General features: G+C 52.4%; 1 protein-coding gene across 13 annotated transcripts in view; it reads left to right on the forward strand.

Annotated features, from left to right (window-relative positions):
* Positions 1-23,131, forward strand: part of LOC112835747 (janus kinase and microtubule-interacting protein 1) — a 253,704-nt gene that overhangs the window by 23,097 nt on the left and 207,476 nt on the right. The window contains exon 1 of one of the 13 annotated variants that reach the window (XM_073891403.1): positions 874-984. The exons of the other annotated variants lie outside the window; for them this stretch is intronic. The gene's annotated coding sequence lies outside the window, so the exon portion shown is untranslated. Of the gene's footprint in view, positions 1-873; positions 985-23,131 lie in introns of those variants that run through there. 13 annotated transcript variants of the gene reach the window in all.

Genomic DNA, 23,131 nt, shown 5'->3' on the forward strand with positions numbered 1-23,131 from the left:
TTAGGGTGAGATGCTGTGACTTCTGCAGCTTACTTTCAATTGTTGATAAAAATAGATGGAAATGTGTTCTTTATCGGTAGATAAAGCAGATGTGGAAAAATGTGAACAATCAGTGAGTCTAGATGAAGGAATAAGGAGTTCATTGTACTATTCGTGGAATTTTTCTGTAGTTTTGCAACTTTGCAAAAATAAAAGATTTGAAAAAGTGTTGCTGAGTGGGGAGGTGTCTTAAGGATCTCGGGGTCCACCTGTCGGTCCCGTGCTCCCCAGCCCACCCTCGTCTCAGTCAGCTTGAGGCAGAGAGAATTGCCTGCCCCCAGAGTTCAATTCTGAGCAGCCTCTTGGGGTCCAGTTTTGAAATAGTGGCAGAGGCTTTTGACAAAATGCATCCCCCCTCCCCATAGAGAAATCATTACATTTTTAGAATCTTTGCTTTGGGATCAATTTTCCTTCAAATATTCATTTCTCCCCTCTTAAGTTGTTTTTTTTTTTTTAATTTTTATTGCCTTCTAAAATGGCTGAGGTAGTATTTGTTGTAATTACTCAAACAGAGAAGAGAATGCAGAAATTAAGAGACCCTTGTTTTCTCCATCCCCTGGGGGGGAGGCGGTAGCCGGTGGTAGGTGTAATCCTGCGGAACCCATACGAACATGCATGGACATCCAGTAGGGTTTGATGTCTTATCATTTTTATCCTTTGTTAACCTGGTTAGCCGGCTTCCTACTTCTCCTTGAAGATGCAGCTTGGGGGTCGTCTCCAGGAAGCCCCCACCCAGGCTCTCTGTGCTGACGTCATCCTTTGCAGTCATCCGAATCTGAGCCGCCTCCCCTGCCAGGTCTTGGGTAACACGAGGGCAGCTGTTACTGTTTCACAGTCTGTACTTGAGCTGGGAGCCCAGGAGATGCACAGTCAGTGTTTGTGGAGGGAACAAATGTGCACAGGAGGCATCCCGAGCAGGGAGGTCTCGTGAGCAGAGCCTTGCAGGTACAAGAAGCTTTCTTCCTTCCTTTCTTTCTTTTTTTAAAAAAGATTTTGTTTATTTATTTGACAGAGAGAGACACAGCGAGAGAGGGAACACAAGCAGGGGGAGTGGGAGAGGGAGAAGCAGGCTTCCCGCGGAGCAGGGAGCCCGACGCGGGGCTCGATCCCCGGACCCTGGGACCATGACCTGAGCTGAAGGCAGACGCTTAATGACTGAGCCACCCAGGCACCCCTACAAGAAGCTTTCTCATTCAAAATGTTCCTCCTGGCCCCTGGGGAAGAGAGTCCCAGGGCCGTGGGTGTCTGGGGACAGAAAGTCACTTTATGGAATGTGGACACTGCCTCTCCGGGGCTCCCATGCCCTGGCTGATTCTCTCTTGGCACTAATGCCCTACATGGGTTGGGCTGATGGGGTGGCCGTGAGCTACCCAAGGGCTGGGCCGGGCCTGGGTCCTCTCTTCTCCCCAGGGCTCAGTACAGCCTGGTTTGCTGGGGGGTCTTGGGGACAACAGGAAGAAGCCCAGGCCAGGGCTGGAGCAGCACAGGACTCAGATGTGGGCCTGGCCTGGGTCTCTTTATCTTTCGTGATCCTGACTCCTTCCTCATTATAGGGGCACTGTTTTCCGCAGCTGGGATCTATTAATGTTATCTGCAGCTTGTCTGATGGATGCCAAGGATGGGGTCACTGCCAGCTTGAGGAAGTGGGAAGTTGAACGGGGTTGGAGAACCGAGCAAGATTCTCAGCCAGTGTGCTCAGGCAGTGTCGAGAAAAGCATCCCTTGCTCTGAGAAGCCGTCCTGGGCTCACCCCCCATTTCAGGCCAGAGGGGCCCACTGATCTGATGGTGGGACTGTAGACAATAGAGCATGGACCATGGTTTTGAAGGACTTACATCCTAGGGAGTGAGCGGGGCTGGGAATCCCCGTGTGACGCTGTGTGGCCTGCGTTCTGGGAGAGTGGTCAGTGTCATTGGGGAAAATATGGAGAAGTGAGAGACATTCTGCTTTTCTGTTAGTTGTTGATTAATGTAAATACCAATAATGTCTACATAGCTTTGTGAAAATATCCACTTCACCAGTTTCGGAATCCAGCACTTTCCCATTGAATGGAGGCATAAACGGAGTGGGAAGGTGGCTTTGGAAATCAGGGATTGTTGGTTCCCCTGATTCTGTGCCAGGCCCTGGAGAGTTTGGAGATGAGAGGTGCATAGTCATGCCCTCAGGGTGCACCTGGCCTAGGTGATTTTTGAGGTTGAATCATGGGTATTCAGAACACGCACACTGGTCTTCCCACACCAGTCACTATTTTGCACTTCTGCCCTTGACATTAGGTTCTGAACAAATGCTGAGGCAAATTGAAGCAGGTTATGTGACAGTTGGCTCTCTGTCCTTCTTTCTGCCTTTCTTGTCTGCCTTTCTGCCTAAACTGGCATTCTTTGCTGCTGGGACTATATTGTGAATATCTAGTGGTGGTGATGGTGGTGGTAATGGTGATGGAGATGTTGGAGGAGATGGTGGTGGTGACTGTGGACACAGGGATGGTGGTGGGAGGGGTGGCTGCACTCAACCTGGAAATTCCAGGCCCGTAGTGGGCATTCTTATCACTCATGACTTTAGCTCTCCACGTCTGTTGCTCCCTCACAACAACCTATGATTTAGAACCACCACGGCCCATTTTCCAGGTGAGACGCCTGAGTCACAGGGCCACGCGGTGCCAGCTAGAGGAGGCTTAAAAGCCTGATAGACTAGCTTTTGAATACTAAACCAGGGGTACCCAACTGTGATCTCGGCATTGAGCATTCCGTCACCTGGGCACTGGGTGGAAATGCACATTCAGGGCCCCCAGCCCATGCGATCCACCTTGCTGGGGAGAGGCCAGTTAAGGAGAATTCGAGGCACCCCTAGGCTGGTTGTCAGGCACGTTACGGTTGAGAACCGCTGCCCTAAGCTGCCACCACTTCTGTCCTCAGTGGCCGAGTCAGCTTGGACCCAGGCTCGTGGGACTCTGGTCTTATTACTCAGTGGCCTGCCAGCAATGTGGCGTCACCTTTACACGGGACGTGGGCCTCACCCCTGGTGAGGTGAGGGGTTCTAATTTAAGAGTGGAGGTGGGGAGAGGGGAGGGAGGAGGGGCGCTTCTCAGTCAGAGTGTGTGTGTGTGTGTGTGTGTGTGTGTGTGTGTGTGTGTGTGTGTACGAATCCCCTGGGGACCTTGTTTAAACTGCAGGTTCTGGATCGTGGGTTTGGGTGGGGCCTGGGACTGTACCTTTCACAAGAGCCTGGTGACGCTGACATGGCTGGCCTGTGGCCCCACTTCCAGTAGCCAGGCTCTCGGCAAGAGGTTCTCACACTTGCGGTGGCATCAGCATCCCACGGAGCGCTGGTGAATGCAGACTGCTGGGTCCCACCCCAGAGTTTGGGGTTTAGTAGGCCTCGGGTGGACCCGAAATCTTGCAATTCTAGCCAGCTTGCTGGGGATGCCAGCACTCCTGGCTAGAGACCGGCGCTGGAGCACACAGGGCCCTGAGCCAGATCTTTCTGCTTTGGCTGCACATTGGAATCAACTTAGAAACCACCGAGACCTGGTCTGCACGTTGGGGTCCTGAGTCGGTGGGACTGAGCAGAGCCTAGGCATTGGGAATTCTCAGTTTCCAGATGATTCTCACGTGAGACCCACTGCTCCAGAGTTATTCTTTGTACCCTGGTTGCCTAGGTGCCCGGGGAGGTGACAGCATCATATTAAGTCAGGCCTACCCACTGAGAGTTCTGGTTCTGGCCCGGTGGAGCCAGGCAATGGCACAAAGAATAGATTCTCTTGGTGTTCCTAGTGGGCAGTGGGGCTGGGACAGACTCCCTCGCATCGAGTGCTGGCCCCTCGTAGCTCCCCGGGCCACCAGACCCAGGCCCTGGGGAGCGGCCCCTTGTTCTGAGCCTCCCCTTCTTGCCCGTGACAGGCGACGCATCTTTGCAGTCAGAGACCTACATGGAGACTCTGCTTTTGCTGCTCCCGGCTGGACCGTGGCACCTTTGGCAGCTTCGTTCCCCTCTCTCGAGCTCTTTCTTCTCTGTGAGATGGGAAAAATAAACAATTTGCTCCAAGGAGTTGCTTGAGAAATAGTGTAGCACAGTGCCCGACGCCCAGGAGGTCCTCTCAAGATGAGTATGTGCATCTGTCCAGCTAGTGTGGGTGGTCATGGGCAGCAGCTCTCAGACACAGGTGGCGGGAGAACCGCCTGGAGCCTGCAAGATCTGGGCCTCTGTGAGCTTCCTCAGCTGCCCCCCGGGGTTCTGATACACGCAGTCTGAGAACCACTGATGTGATTCTGATAATCTGATGTCTGGGGAATCTGATAAATGACGGTTATTATTCGCCAGTGGCTGAGAAGGACACCCCAGATTTCATATATATATATATATATATATGAATTAGTGTTTTTGTTTTCTTTGGGTAAATACCCAGTAGTGGGATTGCTGGATCATAGGGTAGTTCTATTTTTAACTTCTTGAGGAAGCTCCATACTGTTTCCAAGAGTGGCTGCACCAGTTTGCATTCCCAACAATAGTGCAAGAGGGTTCCCCTTCCTCCACAGCCTTGCCAACACCTGTTGTTTTAGCCATTTTGGCGGGTGAGAGGTGATGTCTTATTGTGGTTTGGATTTGTACTTTCCTGATGATGAGTGATGTTGAGCATCTTTTCAAGTGTCTGTTGGCCATCTGGATGTCTTCCTTTGCCGATTTTAAAATGAACTTGTTTGTCTTTTCATTGTTGAATTAAGAGTTCTTTATTCGGGATGTAGACCCTTTACTGGATGCATTTCTCCCATGCTGTGGGTTGTATTTCCCCCTTCTTTATGCTGCCTGTATTCATTTCCTAACCTGTCATAACAACTATAAATTGGGGGACTGCTGCTGTTAGCCGCCATCAGAGTCCCATCGGCTCTGACGAAACAGGAGCTGGTGGAGGATGAGAAGGTGGGGGCGAGAGGTGAGTGCGGGGACAGAGAGCTGGGCCGGTCCAGGCCAGAACAGGACGGTGGGGACAGAGAGACAAAGGAGCTAATCCTGGCAGGACTTGGGGCCTGTCAGGTGTAAGAGGGAGGGAGGGGTAGGCTCACGTAGGTGGACTCGCAGGGCTCGGGCCCAGATGATTGACTGGAGGGTGGCCCTTTGCAGAGCCCGGGGCCCCAGGGAGGAGGAGGAGCTTGGAGTAAGATGGATTCTGAGAATGCTAAAAACAACAGCCGTCCTTGAGTGTGTCTGTGCGCCAGGGGCTGTTCGGAGTGCTGGACGTGGATTGTTGCATGCAATGTTTGCCAGACCCTGAGCGGTAGAGGCTGTTATTACAGACAAGGAAACTGAGGCACGGGGCGAAACCTGTCCAAGGCCCACAGCTAGCGCGGTGAGCCAGAAGCCTGAGATTTGAGCCGCCAGGCTGCACTGCTGTTCTGATGTGGGCCTGTAGCGCCCCCCTGTGGCCGATAGGCAGACCTCTCCTGTCGGCTAGTTTCCACCTGTGGTATTTATTGGTCGTGGGTGAATGGTGGCCCCCAAGAGAAATGGGCACGTCCTAATTCTTGGAACCTGTGACTATTACCTTACATGGCAAAAGGTGTTAAAAGAATTTTGAGGGGAGGAACTTATCCTGCCTTATGTGTGTGAGCCCTAAATCCAATTAACAATTGTCCTTAGAAGGATGAGGCAGGAAATCCGACACACAGAGAAGGCCGTGTGAAAACGGGGTAGGGACTCCACAAGCCAGGTCATGCCACAGCCACCAGAAGCTGGAAGCGGCAAGGAGGGATTCTTCCCTAGAACCTCTCGGGGGGTGTGAGGCACGGCTGACAGCATGAATTCTGCCCCATGATCTGGACTTGGGCTTTTGGCCTCCAGAGCCGTGAGAAATTACCTTCTGTGGTTTTAAGCCCCCAAGTCTGTGCTTATTTGTTAGAGCAGCCATGGGAAGCTAATGGCAATCTGCGTCCCGGGGACTCCGGCCCCTGAACTCTGCAGAGCCCAGGCCTCCAGCTCTCAGGAGCATGGCCATTTCTTTCCACTGGAAGTCCTGCAGAGCCTGAAGCTGGATTTGATCAGGAGGCAGCAGAGCTGAATGGTCCAGCACCTCTCATGCCCCAGGCCGTGGCCTCACGTGGTCACCATGAGGCTTCTCGGGAAGCCCGCTGGCCCTGGCTGGGACCGATAAGCCGGCTTTGCTGGTGGTGGGAGGGCACAGCAGTGAGCGGCTTTGCAGGAGCAAAAGGCCTGGGCTTGCTTTTGCATGGCTGTCCATCAGTTCTCCCAGCTGTTCCATAGCCCTCGCGCTGTCCCGGACCCCCTCCTTAAACTCCTCCCTGCCTGCGTCTGCTGGCCTGTCGGGTCGTGAGTGGTGCTGATGGTTGGGGGATACAGGTTATGGAATCAGACACACTCGGGTCCCACACCTCGCTCCTGGCTGGGTGACCTTGGGCAAGTCACTCAGCCCCTGTGAGCCAGTTTCCTCCCCTTTACGATGGGGATGCGGATGACATGGTCATGCTGCATCCCTAGCAGGGGGCCATGGCCATGGAAGAGCGGATGGATGGGACGAGATCGTACTTTCCCAGTGCCGTGACTGCCTCGTGCAAGTCAGCCCATTCCGTGAAGTATAATCACAGCTGCATTCTGGGACTTAAATGTAAAACCTCATCTGGATTGTGGAGAAGAGTGAAGATGTCTGTTTTCACCTACTCCTGCCGCTCGGCTCCCTGGGGGCCTCACCCGGAGAGGCCAGGGTCAGGCTCACATGGACGCACAATTTCCCAGGCCCTGGCTGACCTGACAGTGTAGGAGCAGGCTCGGCTGTGATGCTGGGCTGTGTCCTGGCCCTGGTGGCCTGGCCTGGCTACCGCCTTGGCGGGCCTTCCTGCAGCTGAGTCACGTCACTTGTCAGACCGGCGGCCGGCACTGGTTCCCACCGTCCTCCAGTAAGACAAGGTCCGAGTTCAGGAGTGTCCCTCACAAGCCCCCTCTTGACCTCGCCCCTGATCCCACTGAGCTCTCAGCATCCCACATGGCTCCAGCCTGCTCCATCCCAGATGTGGCCCAGCCTGCATGTGCAGTCTGCCCATGCAAACCCTCCGCTGTATCGGTGAGGCACCACAGAGCCCACTGTGCAAACATGACACGAGGGGCGCTCCAACACGGCCCATTCCCTGGGCCCCTGTGTCCCGTCTTCCCAGTGATCCTTCCTGATCGTCTCCCCACCACCTGGGCTCCTTGCTTTCCCCTGGGGCACCAGTTCCCCTGCCTGCAATGTTCCATTCCTTTTCATTGGGTCAGCCCCTTCTCCTCCTTCAGAAGTCTACTCGGCATCGCTTCTTGCTCAAAGTCTTTGCGGAGGGGCGCCTGGCTGGCTCAGGATTTGAATGGCCGACTCTTGATTTGGGCTCAGGTCATGATCTCAACGTCCTGGGACTGAGCCCCACATTGGGCTCTGTGCTCAGTGGGGAGTCTGCTTGAGGATTCTCTCTCTCTTTCTCCCTCTGCCCTCCCCCACCCCCGTGTGCTCTCTCTCTCAAATAAATAAGTAAATCTTAAAAAGAAAAAGTCTGGGGACCTCCATGTCTGGGAGGTCTGGGACAGTTTGACCCTCCCATTGGCCAGTTTCCTTTCTTTGAGAGCACCTGTCTGGGGTCAATCATCTGCTCAGTCGTCGGTATGTTTGACTAGTGTCTGCTTCTGCCCCTCGAGGGTGGCGTGTGCTGGTCTGGACACTAGCTTCCCAGGGTCCACAGGGCCGTGCACGGAGGAGGGGGCCAGTGAGTGCCCTCCCACCGAATGGCTGGAGAAATCCGGAAAAATACACGTGGTTCCTCCAAAGAGCTGCCTTTTCTCACTCCTCTGGGCCTTAACCCTGCACACTCTGATTGAAGCCCCTCCTCTCCCGTGTCCTGGCCCCTGTCCCAGCTGGCTCTTGTGGGTGCTGATTCTCAGGTAGCTCAGGGCTACTTTCTCTGGGACCTTCCCTGAACCCCAGGCCCCCACAGGACTGTGGGGTTCCCTGTCAGAGCTCTTACGTCCTCTGTCTCCCTGGAGATCTTCCCCACCGGACTGATGTCTTCACAGAGGCTGGGAGAGACCCACCCACACATGGGGTGCTAGGAGCAGATGCTCCCTAGGCATGTGGAATGTGAACGAGTCAGACCCAGTAGGTGCTAACAGTGACCCAGAGCACCTACTATGTGCTATGCACTGTGCTAGGCACTGGGGGCACAGTGGTGAACATGACAAACCATGCCCCTGCCCTCCAAGAGCTTATCTGCTAGTGGGGGCGGAGGAGAACACACATAGACAGATGTATGACATGGGAGGTGTGCTGAGATCTAGAACTGTGTGAAGGGAGGTCTGGAGAGGCCTGAAGGGAGTGAGGGAGGAAGTCATGCAAGCATTTGGGGGAAGGATGGTCCCGGGAGAGAAGTAGCAAGTGCAAAGGCCCTGTGGTGGGAGCATGCCTCGTGGGTTGAGGAGCAGCAGGAGGCCACTGTGGCTGGGACCAGTGACCAAGGAAGTGAGGATGTGAGGTCTGAGGGGTGTTGGGGGTATACATGACAGAGGACCTCAGTGTTTGATGGCAATGATGCTGTCTTACCAGGGCCCACGCCTTTCCTTCCCAGGACCCTGCATTGTCAGCCAGCCAGTCTGGGGGTGCGTCCTCTTGCCTGGATGGCATAATGCCCTCACAGGCCTCCCTGCTTCCACTCTTACCCCTCAAAGCTACTCCACTGGGTAGCCAGGGGGAGCTTTTTTTTTTTTTAATTTTTTTTTTCAATTTTATTTATTTGAGAGAGAGAGACAGAGATAGTGAGAGAGCACAAGTGGGGAGGAGAGGAAGAAGCAGGCTCCCCAAAGAGCAGGGAGCCCGATGCGGGACTCGATCCCAGGACCCCAGGATCATGACCTGAGCCGAAGGCAGACGCCCAACCGACTGAGCCACCCAGGCGCCCCAGGGGGAGCTTTTTAATGGAAACTGGACCTTCGTGTTCTGTTGCTAAAAGCCCTTGCCTTTGTGCATTCAACAGTAATGGAACTGTGTTCAGTCACTGGAGAGAGTAAGTACAAGGCCCAGATTCTAACCTTGGGGAGGCTCCATCTGCCTCCAGTAGAGGCTTCACTCATCTGTGATGACTTCCATTTCCACAGAGCCCTCCCACCAACCCCCTGCAGTGGCATTGCATCATGGGAAGAGAATGGGCTGGGGTTGCACTGACTAAGGGTGGGGCTGGGATGCTCTAGCGTGGTACCTACACATGGTGAGGGTTCAGTGATCCTGAGCAGCTAGGAACACGACGTCATGGACGAAATATGACAATAATCATCAGGGAAGAGTGTGTCTGGGCGGGAAGGCTGGGGTCAGGGGTGTCCAAGTCCACTTAACGGTCAAATAAGTTAGATTACAAAATGCAGGCTCAATCTGGCAACATGGAGGTCAAGGGAGGTGAGTAAAGGCCAGTGGAGGTCAGGGGAGATGCGTGCGGCTAGTGGAGATCAGAGCCGGGGAGGAGGAGGTCAGTGGGGGTTAATGAAAGTCTGAAGAGTGCAGGGAAGGTAATTGGAGGCCGGGGGAGGCCAGGGGAGGGGAGTGGAGGCCAGCATAGCTGCATGGGCTAAAGCCGTACTGCAGGGAGGCGAGGGGGCCATGCAGACAACAGACGGAGACAGCCTCAATGAACGTGGACAAGCAGAGAGAGCCAGAGGTTGGGGGGACTGGGCACGGGGGCAGGGGAGGCTCTGTTTTGTTTTAATGGGAGGGACCTGAGGATGATAAGCTGATGGTGAGGCGCTCCTGGAGAGAGGACAGAATGGGGAGGTTTGGGGAAAGGTGGGAAGGAGGGGGTGTCCAGGGCCCAGGAGAAGAAGGGGGTGTTGATTTGGGGGTTTTAGCTCCGTTTAGTTTTCTTCTGCATCCTTAATAAAGAAATGCCATTTTCCTCTCTCTCCTGAACATTCTGTGCTATTTTTCATAGCTTCTTTTGATTTGGTTATAAATGGAATCACCTTCCAGTTTTATGCATGGGTTGCTTATTGCTGGTATGTAGGAAAGAAAACAATTGGTTTTTTGTTTGTTTTTTGTTTTTTTTGGCATCAAGCCACTATCCATTGCTTTGAGGGACCCTGAAGATCCCATCAGTGTATTTCCAAACAGATGTGTGCCTTACACCTCTCCCCATCTTCATTTCTTCCTCTGTTTTCTTGGCCCAAAAACTACCCTCTCCCGTCTCCCCTGCCCTTGGTGGGAGCAGGCCACCTTCTTTTTCCAGGAATTCCAAGCCTCTTGCCCCTGCCTCCATATGGAAATAGCTTTCTGGGTTCACCCTGTTTGTGAGGGCTGGGATGTCACAGGTATCTGTATCCGCATGGGTTTTTTTCCTGAGAAAGGGGATCTCGCTGCTTGTGACTGGCTTTTCCCATGCGGCAGGTGTGGCCGAGATCTTCCCACGGCCTCCACGGTGTGGGCATCCCATGCTTGATTTAACCAGTTCTGTACCATTCCCGTTATTCTGGACTATGCCCTTGTCTGATCATTCCCTTAGGGTAGATTCTAGAAGTGAAGCTAGTGGGCCAAAGTGATCCATATTTAAAATTTCACAGAAATTGTCAAAGAGCACTCCAGAAAAAGTTGTGCCAATTTGTACCCACCGAGAGTGAATGAGAATAGCAGTTTCCCAGAACCTTGCCAACCCATGAATATGGAACATCTCTGCTAGTGGGGTAAGTGAGGATTCTCCTTCTGGTTCTCATCCCGTTGGTTACCGATGAGGCTGAGCATCTTACTGTGTGAGCCCTGGCCCCGTGCTGCCTCTTCTTTGGGGAATTACTTCATTATTCATACTAATTTTTCTATTGGCATGTTGCTTAAAACAACTTTGGTTTGTAAAGACTCTTAGTCCATTAAGGATATTAGCCTGTGGTCTGTGATGCGGGACAAGTATTTTCTCCCAGCCTGTGGTCTGATGCTCTTGCCACGATGCTTTCCCCATGCAGAGCTTCAACATTTGTGCCTTCTGTGGCCGCTTATACTTTTTTTGCCTCCTTTACTATTTGTGTTTCGGAGATTTCTTTGTTTTGTGGTTTCTTTGTGTTTATTTCAGTTTGCAGTCCACCTGTAAGTTCTTTCGCTGTAGGGATCTAAGTGGATATCCAGTTCTTTTGGCTCCCAAACAGCTAGTCCTTCACCCAGTGGTTGTGGACCAGCTGGTATCTCTCCCCGCTGGTGTGTGTTAAATTCCTGTCCACCCTTGGACCTGGTTTTGGACTTTCTCTTCTGTCTCATTGATCTTTTGAGCAGCCTAGTTTTTCGCCCTATGGAGAGAGGCACACACTTCCAGCTTGGAGTTTTCAAACCAGATTTCATTTCAAGCTAAAAAGATGGACTTCCTGTAAGAGTATGACCGCGGCTGCCTGGGGGCAGGGAGCCCGGAAGGCCCTGTTGGGGTGATCACCCTTCTACTCCAGCCTTTCTAGAATGTTCTCATTCCTACTTTCCATTGGTCATAGCCCACCTGTGGCCCCAAACCCCCAATCTTTATTTAACCTACAGACATTTGCTCACCACCTCCCCCTCGGGGCCCTGCGTCAGGGTAACCAGATGAATTCACCAGGGGCTTCCAGAGCCACAGTCTCTGGTGCCTTTCTTCCCCACTGTGAACCTTCATGGCCTTGTGCTCATCTGCAGCATCTCCGAGATCCCTACCTGGGGACAGGTGGGCAGGCGGACACCACCAGCCCACTGCTATCCCTGTACTGGAAGGTTCTTGGCCTTCAGTGCTTTGTGCTTGCACTGTGGGCACTGGTGGGAAGCTGGAACATGCAGGGGGGCCACTGGGACGCCTGGAGCACCTACTGTTTGTGGGACATGGTCTGTTGGCAGTCCTGCGAGTGTCCCGGTGAGGTAGCCCATTCTTAGGTAGCATCTCTGTGAGGTAGCCTGTTCTTGCTTTCCAGTCGGGGGACAGAGACAGAGCGGGCAGGAGTGACCTGGCCCAGGGCGACGGAGCCAGCCTACAGCTGGGGTCCCACCTTGTTGCACTGTTCTCTAAGGCTGCAGCCTGGGGACTACTGCCCAGAGAACTCTTCTGGAGTTGTACAAGCTTGGTTCACTTTGTTGTCTGGGGGACTAAAATGACCCATGAAACCAAGCTGAGCCAGCCTAGGGCTATTATGAGGACTTCACTGGGAATAGCCCCCCTCCCCCTGCAAGGCTCTGGCCTGTGCTTTGCAGAGAGCTGGGTCTCCTGCACAGCGAATGTGAAGACGTACCCAGTTAGATCCAGTGTAAACACAAGGAGGCCAAGGCTCAGAGGGCTTGGGTGGTGTGTCTGAGAGTCTGAAGATTGCTGTATCTATGCATTGTCTCTTCCTAAATGTCACTCATTACCTTGTACAGAAAACTTGCTGCTTTTTAGGGAATTTTCAAGTGAATCTCACTTGGTTCTCAGAACAACCCTGGGTAATGGGCCAGATTCCCATCCCCAGCTCCTCTTTTGCAGATGAGAATGACTTGCGCAGGGCACTCGACTCTCTTACTAGCCATGGGACCAGTTACAGGAAATGGGGGGCTGTGGAGTGTCAGCCGGTAGGTCCGAGTTCTCCAAGTGCCAGGAAGTCACAGCAGGACTGACAGCTGTCGGGGACAGACCACACGCCTGGCTGAACATCCAAGGCCAGTGGAGTAACCAACTAGCACCAGCCTCTGGCACATCCTGCGCCACCAAGGAAGATGTTGAAAAACCCTCCAGCTGATGCTGTCAGGAGCATCCAGGTGAAGACAGGTGCCACCTGCCATTTGCATCCGATCTTGAATTTATATCTCAGGAGCTAAGAGCTGGATGGCCAGAACTACTGGGGGCTGAAGCCAAAAGCTTAGAACAGATGGCATTGGATTAATTTTTGCAAATCATAAGAAAGGGAGTGCACAGCAATCTGTTAGCTGTGTTGGCATCTGATTTTAATTTTTTAAATCAGAATCATGGACTCCATTAGTTACCATCTTCTATTAAATCTAAGATGCCATCAATTGAGAGATGCATCATCATTTTTGTACTGCTAAAGAAAGGGGCAGAAAGCAACACTGACAGAGTTAGACTGTAAGACACATTCTAATTTCAGAAATGTTAAAAAGGGCATAAGCGTGCACCGCTCCCTTGTTCACTTGCTGGCAGACCACATCCCAGGGCTGGCTTTGTGTGGGCACAGGGGGATGAAGAGATGCTCATGGTCCCTGCTCCCCCAAAGAACATGGAACGCTCAGCAACATAAACACACTAAACAGATTCATTTCAAAAGTTTGCTGATCAAGGGGTTCGTTCAGGCACAGAATATTTCTTGAGCACCTACTCTGTGCCAGGCACTGTTCTAGGCACTGAGGACCCCACAGTGAACAAAACTTCTCATGGAGCTCACTCCTTCCTGTGGCAATAAATGGGCATCCTCAGCAGCCGTTCTCACACACTGCCGTGCAGAAGTAGTCACGTGCAAGAAATTTACGTTCTGACTGCCGGGCCCTCCTTCCAGGGTTTGCCACTCATCAGGTCCAGGGTGAAACTTAGGAATCTGCATTTTCACGAGCATGCCAGGAGATCCCAGGGCAGGAGGACCTCAAACCGGAAAGTGACACATAGAGCTTTGGTGTTAATGACTTCGTGGTGTCCCATGAATGTTCTAGAATACACTTAGCTGTTGGGTATTTAGCAAATATGTAGTTGGTTTTGTATCTTCCTATTGTAAACAACACATCCACGAATGTCCTGCCGCTAAATAGTTGCCTCCCTCCTCCTTGGTTTCTTTAGGGTAAATTGGACAGGCATCCTTGGGCTGAGTTTTTAAGGGTGAGGTCGTCTCACTCTGGTTCTCCCAACCACCATATCTGGCCCCAGAGCCTGACTGCCTGGGTTCACTTCCCACTTATTAGCAGGGCATTTTTGAGCGAGTTCCTTACCTTGTCACACCATTTCCTCATCCCTGAAATGGGACAATAATAGTACCTACTTTTTAGGGCTATCGTAAGGAGTAAATGACCAGAGCTGGTGGACAGCGCTGTGCCGGTAGCGGCTGTGGGGGTGGTGAGTGCTGATGTTGCACTGCAGGGGGAGGGGAGGGGGAGAGCTGAAGGGGGAGGGGAGGGGAGGGGAGACCTGTTTGTTCTGCACACCGCCTGCATTCACAACTTGGGCGCAGCAGCGGCTCTGGGGACGGAAGCTCTGGATGTGCGTAGCCAAGCATATACGACTTGATGCTGGAGAACAGACCTCGTGTCACGAATCCAATCTTAGCCCGACTCCCACACTGCCGCTGGAAACATCTTCCCACCACACGGGTCTGGACGTGTTTCTCTGTTTGCATCTCCTCCCTGACATCCTGCTGCCTAGGCACGAACCATAACCTCCTTTACACACTGAACTAGGAAGGAGAGCCCTTTAGAACTTCGTTTCAGCCTCGTCTGATATACTTCCACCCCCACCCCCACGTGCTCTGTGCTGCTGTCTGACAGGAGTCTTCACGTGGGAGGTGATGGTGGGATTTGGCTGTCATCCCTTGGCTTTTGAGGGATGAATAGTTTTCCAGGTGGAGAAGGAAGGAAGGAAGGGCTGTCCCGACAGATGAGCCAGGGCGTGCACAGGTGTGGCAGTGTGTTTGGGGTGATGTTAGGTTGTGGTTGGGTGTGGGGTGTTGGGGTGGGGTACATGGCAAGGAGGATGGCTGTGGGCTGCAGAGGTGGGCCCAGCATCGGAGGGCTCTTGAAAGTCTCCCTAAATTTCCTCGTGTCTACGTCTTCAGTAGTGCCTCTTTCTAGGCTGAAATGCACCCCCACTCATTTCCTATCTTTTTAAAGGACCGTAACCATCTGACAAATTCCTTGCCTAATTGCTAAGGGCACAGAAGGCCTCCCCTTCAATTATTTAGTCTGTCTTGAAACTGGGACTTGGAAGGCACCCAGTCCTTCTTTACACGCTTTGTGGTGAATCCCTTCTGGGAAGGCAGATGCGACATCTCTGAAGGTTTTTCTTGCACGAAGTTTGATGTGAAAGCGACAAAGTTATTAAAATAACTTAGCGGGCTGAGATGCGGCTCCCCAGAATATAGTCCCTGTGAATTCATCCCTCCACTTCTCTTCTGCATTGGCCTGGTGTCCTGTTTGCTCTGCCTCCCCCTCGGCCTCTAGAGCCGTGTCCAAACGTGGTATTTATCAGCCCTGCACAACAGAAGCTGGCTGCCTCCTGCCAGGGGCAGTGGGTCTCGCGCAGCCAGAGATGGAAAACTGGGCCTTGAATCGTCACTGTTCCTCAGCCGACAGTAAGCCCCTGCTGTATGCAGGCCTCAGGCTAGACTCTGGTCCGATGAGGAATCCAGACTTCCTGAGCTGGAAGGGGCCTCAGGGAGTGGTCATTCCTCCATGGGGTATGTGGCCCTGTTGGTACAGGACAAGGTTTTAGGTGGCACGTGGACAGACGGGTTAATTTTAATAGTACTTATCTCAGTGTGAATTGGAGAAAATACAACTCACACCTGAAACCTGTTTTTTTGGTGTGTGGATGCTATTGCTTAGGATAAGGCTGAAAGTGTACGTATGTTTTTTAAAAGTGAGTAATTGTCAAGAAAACCTTGGCCGCTCGGTTGTCAAGGGAGGTGGCCGCGGTGGCCTTGCGGGGCGGGCAGGTGGCGTGGGTCTGCTGGAATTGCTAAGGAATGCCCGCTTCTGTGAGGAGGTTCTCAAGGAGGGGACTTTTCTAAGTTTCAAGAACTGGAGCTTACGTTTAGGGGTTAAAGAGTCATCCACACCCTCCCTAGGTATTAGCTTCAAATGTCCCATTTTCTCTTTTAGAGACTGCCGGGGCTGTGAGGGCCGAGGCCAGTTCTTCCCGGGCCAGGTCTTCTCTCGGTTCTGTGGCAGGTGGGCGGCCGTGCTCCGGGGGGCGCCTGGATCCGGGGCTGCAGTGCACCAGTGCCGCCGCTGTGGGGCGCTGTGGCCAGAATTCGAACACCCTGGGCTTTTTGGCTCCCATTTAGGGACTGTTGGCTAGGCTGTTGTATTCCCGGGTGATTCGCGGCCCTTTCCTCCCTCCCTCTCCCCCACCCTCCCTCCCTCAGTGGTTACAGGGCATCAGGCACAGTGGTGTGGACCACAGTGGTGACCAAGTTAAGTAATCCTACTGACCCGAGCTAATGTTTAGTGAGCGTGTATCCTGTGCCTAGTACTGGGCGAACTGTTCTTCTGTCATCTCTCGCTTACTTCTCAGGATAACACTAGGAGTTAGGAATGTTGTTTAAGACTCCCACGTTAAGGATGGTCGTCGCCCCGACCGAGGTCCCTAAAGGCTGACCTCCTCCAGCACAGAACGGCGTCTTTTGTCCACGAGTGTCTTGCTGGGGAGGAGGAGCCTAGGCCCAGGTGTAGATGTGTCCTGCGTGTTCTCTTCTCCCCGTGCTGGTCTAGGAAGCGGATTTTAGAAGCCTGTGCTTGCAAAGGTGCTTTTTAAAGATTTTGCTTCCCACCAGCAGCATCAAGGCAATTTTCTGGGGCCCAGATGGAGTCTGTTGGGTTTCAGGGAGGAAGCCAGACAGATGCTGATGCAGGCGCTGCCAGGGCCTCGGGCTATTCATCACGATCGGGGAGGCCGCCCAAGGCCGGGAACGCTGCATCAATGCTGGGAGCAGAAGCATGTGTCTATTCCTGGAGGCAGAAACCACTCTGTTCAGCAAGCAGCGTTGTGTCCCTGCTGCGTCAGGGCCCTGGGTAGGGCCCTGGGGACACAGACGTGGATGAGCTGTAGACACTGACCTTGAAGTTCACAGCACAATAGGCAGGGTTCGGGTGGATAGAACTCTGAGCAGTGGGTGCCACTTCCCAGTCCATGATCTTGGGTGGGTCACTTAGTTTTGGGGGGTCCCCTTGTCTACTTCTCTGAAATGAAAGTGGGATGGGGAGAATGACAGCATCTATTTCAAAGCCTTATGAAAGTCCCTGAGCTAAAACGCACAGAGCTCAGAGCCCAGGGCCTGCCCTAGGAGCTGCCCATTCCTCTGTCTCTCTGACCTGGTAGAATGTTCTGTGCTGGAGAGACAGGACCTGTCTCCTTCCCCTTTCCTCCCACAGCTGGGCATACAGCAGGTGCTCACGAACGTTGAGCATGTTTGTGGAAAGAATGAACGTGACACTGGCCTTGGAGGATTTGGGGTTTAGGCAGGGTAGAGACTTGGGAAGAGGGGCGGTGCTGCGGGCAGGCAGGGGGAGGGCAGGCCAGAGGCCCCGGCAGGGAGTGCGGGGGACGGATTTCTGTGGGGAGGACCGGGCGCTGGTGGGGAGACTCAGCTGGGGCTGTGCTGCAGATCCTGGACGCAGTCCTGAGGCCAGCTTTTGAGCCCAGGTAAGAAGGGTTTGGCCTTGTTTTCTCCAAACCGGTGGCAGATGAGGGCCTGCTCTGTGCTGGTGGGGAGGTAAGAAGTGTGGGCCGTGGGCCCGGTCTCACAGAGCTTACAGCCTGGTTGGGAGAAGAAGACCCCACAGGTAGAATGATATGACTTGGACTTTGTGAGCAGATCTAAATATTGAATTTAAGTTAGGTAATTTTTTTTGCCTAATCTTTGGAAGACAGATCTTGGGCACGTGTGGGACACGCTGTGATTTAGCGTCGGTCCTGGACTCTGTACTTCTTACCAGGGCAGCCTTGGGCCCCGACACCTGATTTCACTGAAACTCTGTCTTCCCATCTGAGCCTCGGGCCATCAGGCCTGACCAGCCCTCCAGCCCCAGTACCTTGGATGAAGTCCCACCAGGGTGCAAGCCACCAGCCCCCTGTTTCCTGGGTGTGTGTTCTGCAGGGGCCAGCTCTGTAGCCTCTTGGAACTCTCCCTGCATCCTGCAAACCTAAAAGCATCCCATGATGTCTTCCTGCCTTCTCCCCCTGTCCACTCATCCGGTCCCAGGCCCTGGCTGAGAACTCCCCTGTCTCCTTCCACATGTCTGTGCATGGAGTTTCAGTAAAGAAGAATGAGTGCTTATTAGAAACCAGGCCTGAGGATGGATGCTCTAGAAAATCAACAGATAAAGTCCCAGCGTCCTGGACTTTTTATTTGGAGTGTGTGATGGGGCCGCGTGGGTCGGCGTGGGAGAGCAGCAGTGACCAAGCAGAAAATAAATGAGAAATGCACGTCTGCATTTGCCGTAGCTCCTGGAGGGCTGGACTACGAACTCAGTCTCTCAGCTCCAGTGTCCCAGTACCCGGTTGGCACCCAGGAAATGCTGCCCGCGAATGGAGCTGGGGGGAAGAAGGGAAGAAACAAGCTCTGCCAAATTGAAAAGGTAGACTTGCCCTTCATGGAGTCTGAGCCCATAGCAAGCATTCGGAGTCCAAGTTGTGTCTGGCTTATTGCAAAGGGCCCTGGGGAAAAGGGATGTTCACATGCATTTCCTAGAGTGCAGAAGCTGAGGCTTGAAATCCTCATTTGCTTAAGAAGAAGCAAATGCAAAATGGCAGCACTCCTCTGCTCAGGGAAAATCTGCTGGGTGCAAGCCAGCATTTGAGACTGTAAGTCAGTTTTCTGCACGGAGTCTGTCACCAGGAAAGGCAGTTGTCCTACTCTTGGTCTGAAATAGATGCACCACAGCCATCAAATCGTTGTGCGCTAGCTGGCGTTCTAAGTGGGGTACTCTAGTGTTTATTTAGCAGTGTACGTGTCACCCAACCTACAGCTTTTCCAGAAAGCTGTCATGCAATGGAAAGCATGCCTAATTTTCATTTGGTCACTCACTATTGTCTGGGCTTCTTCTCAGTACCAGTCTCTGGGGCAGGTCCTGGAGCACAAAGTTGACTAGATTGGGTCCTTGTTCCGAAGGAGTGAATGTTCAGAGAAGGTCAGCTCTGGGCGGGCAGGGACTTCTGGCTGTGTGGTGTTCCCAGTGCAGAGCGGAGGTGTGACGAATCCTTGAATGAACGAATGTTTGGGTGAAATGAATGAGTGATTGGATGGGAACAAGTCAGAAGGTGATGCCAGGGCAGGGTGGCCAGGGTGGCCAAGTCAGCGGGGAGCACGGGAGTCAGGGAGGCCCTGACTGATGCAGATTACAGAAGCTTCTGGGGGAGGCTTGTGAGCCAAGGAGAGTATCCATAGGGCTCCCAGGCCCTCCGGCAGAGGGGAGGCATGGGGGCAGAACCCACGCCTGGGAGTAGGGAGAGTGAGCGTTTGGAGGGCTGAGTAGGGGGTGGCATGGGGAGGCTTCAGAGGAAGCAGATGCAGGTGGATAGAGCGCTGTTGGTCTGGCTAGTGGGCTTGGGTTGGACCCCAAGCTGGGGGGACCACCTGAAGCCATCTAGGCAGAGGAGTGGCATGATGGGGTACCCTAGGAGACCCCCGTGGATAACAGGGAGAGCAAGGCCTGGGGCACAGACCAGGCGGTCTTTCAGAGCCAGCCTTCCTCGGCTCTTAACTCACCAGGCACTGCCTGAACATACTGTCTGTGGACCGCCAGTTACTTACTGAGGTGCACTTTTTAAAATAAGCAACTTTTTGTGAGCCCCCTTAAATGACTTAGGGGCCCCTTACGTGACTGAGTTCTAAGAGTTGGTCCTTTCAGACTTCTCATGCCATGAACTTGAATGAGGCAGAGAAGTTTCTCGTGTCATTTCCGCTCGTCAGCTCAAGTGTGCATTGGGAAGAACCCAGACCCGTGTTCCAGTTCTGCTCCCTTACATAGGGGCTGTGTGACCCGGGGCTGTGTCCTCAGCTCACTGTCGGGGAAGTGGAAGGTAAAGGAGATGATGCCTGTGGTGCGCCCAGTGTGATGTAATTCCCCGCCCCGCAGAGAAGGCGGTGTCTGACCTGGGGATGAGAGTGCCCAGTGTCTTCATTAACTGAACTTGCTAATTAAAGTTGGCTCCAGGGAGAAGGGTACCTAGTAATTGAAGCTCATTTCCTTCATGCTCATTGGGCTTTCATGTGCACAGGGGGCATTTGGGTTAGTGGAGTGAAGCTGTGTGACCTTGCTCAAGTCACTTAACCTCTCTGAGCCTCAGATTCCAGTTTCTTAGCCTTTGAACTGGGGACCATAATAATTCCCATCTCACTGGGTGTTGGGACAGATATGAGAAGTCCAAAGCTAAGAGTTTTCTGATTCCTGGTTTTGCAAACTCAACCTAATTTATCTGAAGATGTGTTTTTGAGATAACACCTTATGTGTCCTTTTAGGCCTTCTGTGTAAGGTGATGCTTAAAAACAACTGAACATACTAAAAAAATAAACATAAACTATGCTGCCAAAAAAATAAAAACAAATGAAGAACAACAGTTAGTGCACACCTTTCTTTGGTAAGTCTTTCTTTAGTAAGTCTTTGGTATGTCTTATCACAGTTGAGGATGAGTTCAGCTTGGCTGACTTCCCTAAGTGAATTGCAGGGTTGTATCTGGAAGGAAGCACAACCTGGGACAGCCTGTGTCTTTCAGGCAGGCAGGGTAAAGTGGGAGGAAACACTGGAGAAGCTGCCATCTCTGCTGGCTGTTCAGAGCAGATGTTCTCGACCCTGGCACAGGCTGCATGTTGGAATCCCCTTGGTTGCTTTGGAAATATACCAGTGTCTATGTCCCACTCTAGATCAGTGTCGTCTGGACTGTATCTGGGCATTTTCTCAATTTTGTTTTTAATCATTGATTGCACTCTGTAGAAATACAATTAATTTTTGCATGCTAATCTCGTATCCTGCCACCTTGCTGAATTCATCTAGTCTACTAGTTTCATTTTTTTTTTTTGTAGGTTCCTTAGGGTTTTCTATACACAAAATCCTGTCATTTGCAGATAGAGATAGTTTTACTTCTTCCTTTATAATCTGGATGCCTTTTACCATTTTTTTCTTGCCTAATTTCTCTGGATAAACCTGTAGTACAATGTTGAATAGAAGTGGTAAGAATAGACATCTTCACCTAGCTCCTGTGTGTAGAGGGAAAGCTTTCAGTCTTTCACCATTGAATAAAATGTTGGGTGTGGGCATTCTGTAGATGTCCTTTATTGGGTTGAGGAAGTTTCCTTCTGTTCCTAGTTAGTTGAGTGTTTTTATCATGACAGGGTGATAGATTCCATCACGTGCCTTTTCGCATCTATTGAGATGGTCATGAGGTTTTGTCCTTTATCTTATTATTATGGTGTATTACATGGATTAGGTTTGGGTGTTAAACCAGCTTTGCATCCTGGGATCAATCCCACCTGGTCGCGGTATATGGTTCTTTTTATATGTTGCTGGATTTGGTTGTCCAGTATTTTGCGGTGTTTTGGCTTATAGACACATCACTCCAATCATCTTCACATGGTGTTGACCTCATTTTTCCAGGTGAGGAAACAAGCTCCGGGAGACAAGTATCCTGCCCAGGGACACACAGCTAATGTGGCGGCGGGGGGCGGGGGTGGTGGGGTCTTGATTCTAATTCAGTCTGATACGGAGCTGGCCCTCGAGAACACTCCACTCCACTGCCATTTTGAGGTTCTAGAATGTGAAGTTCTGTCAGTAGACCATAGGTGTAGATGGGGTCTATTTGTAGCAAGCATGAACAAAGTATTAGGTTTCCTGCTGTGTTATTTAAAGTTGTTTCGTGTGTTCCTCTTTAATTTTTTAAAAAGATATTTATTTATTTATTTATTTATTTATTTGAGCGAGAGAGAGAGAGAGAGAGAGTGTGTGTGTGTGGAGGAGGGGCAGAGAGAGAGAGGGAGAAGCAGACTCCCCGCTGAGCAGGGAGCCCGATGTGGGGCTCGCTCCTGGGACTCCAGGATCATGACCTGAGCTGAAGGCGGATGCTTCACTGACTGAGCCACCGAGGTGCCCCTCCCTCTTTAATTTGAACTCAGGTTTCTGGGGCACCCCAGTCTCCATCTGCATTCATCTCTTGGTCTACTTTAAACAGACGGGGTGTAATACAGAGATGCAGGCGTGGTTAGAAGGTGGAGGAGCAGGGTCTTGGCTGGGCCTCAGGCTTGACACTCACCCCCAGGTGAGTGACACCCCAGAGTAACACCCCAGAGTTGCCCTCTGGGGAGCTGGGGGATCAGAAGCTATTGTGTCCAGGCTGACTCCAGTCACAGCTGTAAGCAGGGATGGTGCCCAGACACCAAACACACCAGGGCACACCCTATCTGCCAGGCTCACACTAACAAATGGGCACCTTGCTACACCACCTGGGTCCCCATTTGTCCTAGGGTCGAATCTTGTGTGAATGAGTGAATGAATGAATGAGTGAATTGAATGAATGATGGATCTACAGGTACATGCAGAACCCTAGCTCCAAGGGAATCTGGGAAATGTAGTTTCTGGCTCTCTAGCCTCTGTAGTTCAGGGTGGTACATTTGATCCCCCTTTGGGGTCATTTCCTCCGGGGAATGAGAGAGTATGGGCAGGCCGAGAAGTGTCACCATCTCAAATCTTCGAGCTATTCACAGTTCCCTGGTTCCCAGATTCCTCCCGGACTTGTGGCATGTACTGTCTCCAGGGTGTGCAGCAACTTCAGGAGCTGAGTCAGGTGGGATGCAAGCAGGAAGTGCAGCCTGAATCCGATCCGGCCCCTGGTAGGACAGCACACCTTCTCCCAGCCTCTTCCGTTCAGCCCACCTGGGTGAGCGCCAACCCGGGTGAGCCCCGGCTAGGAGGCACTGGGGACACAGGGCCTGACAAGCACGTGTCCAGTGACATGGAGGAGGTAGGGCTGCACGTGGCTGTCTTCCGGGGCAGGAAGTAGGAAGTGCCCGAAGCAAAGCAACAGGAAGCTCCTTAGCCTGAAAACAGGTGGGGAAGAAGGGGTGGGGGCCACCCAGTGGGAGTCTGAATCATGGAGCAGGGGAGGGCTGCACCGGGCAGCCCGCAGAATCGGACAGGCTGGGTGGAATCTTGGCTCCTCGCTTCAGCAACTTGAGCCTTAGTTTCTTCACCTGTAAAATGGGGTAGTTGATTGAATTCCGTGAGCTTGTTGTTGAGATTCAGTACAAAACTCTGTTTAAACGCCTGGTGGAAGATGAGCTGCTGCCGCTCCCATCACATGTTCGATCCCCGCATGCCCCCTGCCAGAGCTTTCTGGCTATGGTCAGAGGTTTTACAGTGAGCTGGCAGGAGTGGAGGGAGAGGAGGACCTGACTTGTTGGCCTCT

The sequence above is a fragment of the Callorhinus ursinus genome, unplaced genomic scaffold (assembly GCF_003265705.2).
Source record: "Callorhinus ursinus isolate GAN/ISIS: 27379988/994484 unplaced genomic scaffold, GSC_fseal_2.0 scaffold4, whole genome shotgun sequence".
Taxonomy (NCBI): domain Eukaryota; kingdom Metazoa; phylum Chordata; class Mammalia; order Carnivora; family Otariidae; genus Callorhinus; species Callorhinus ursinus.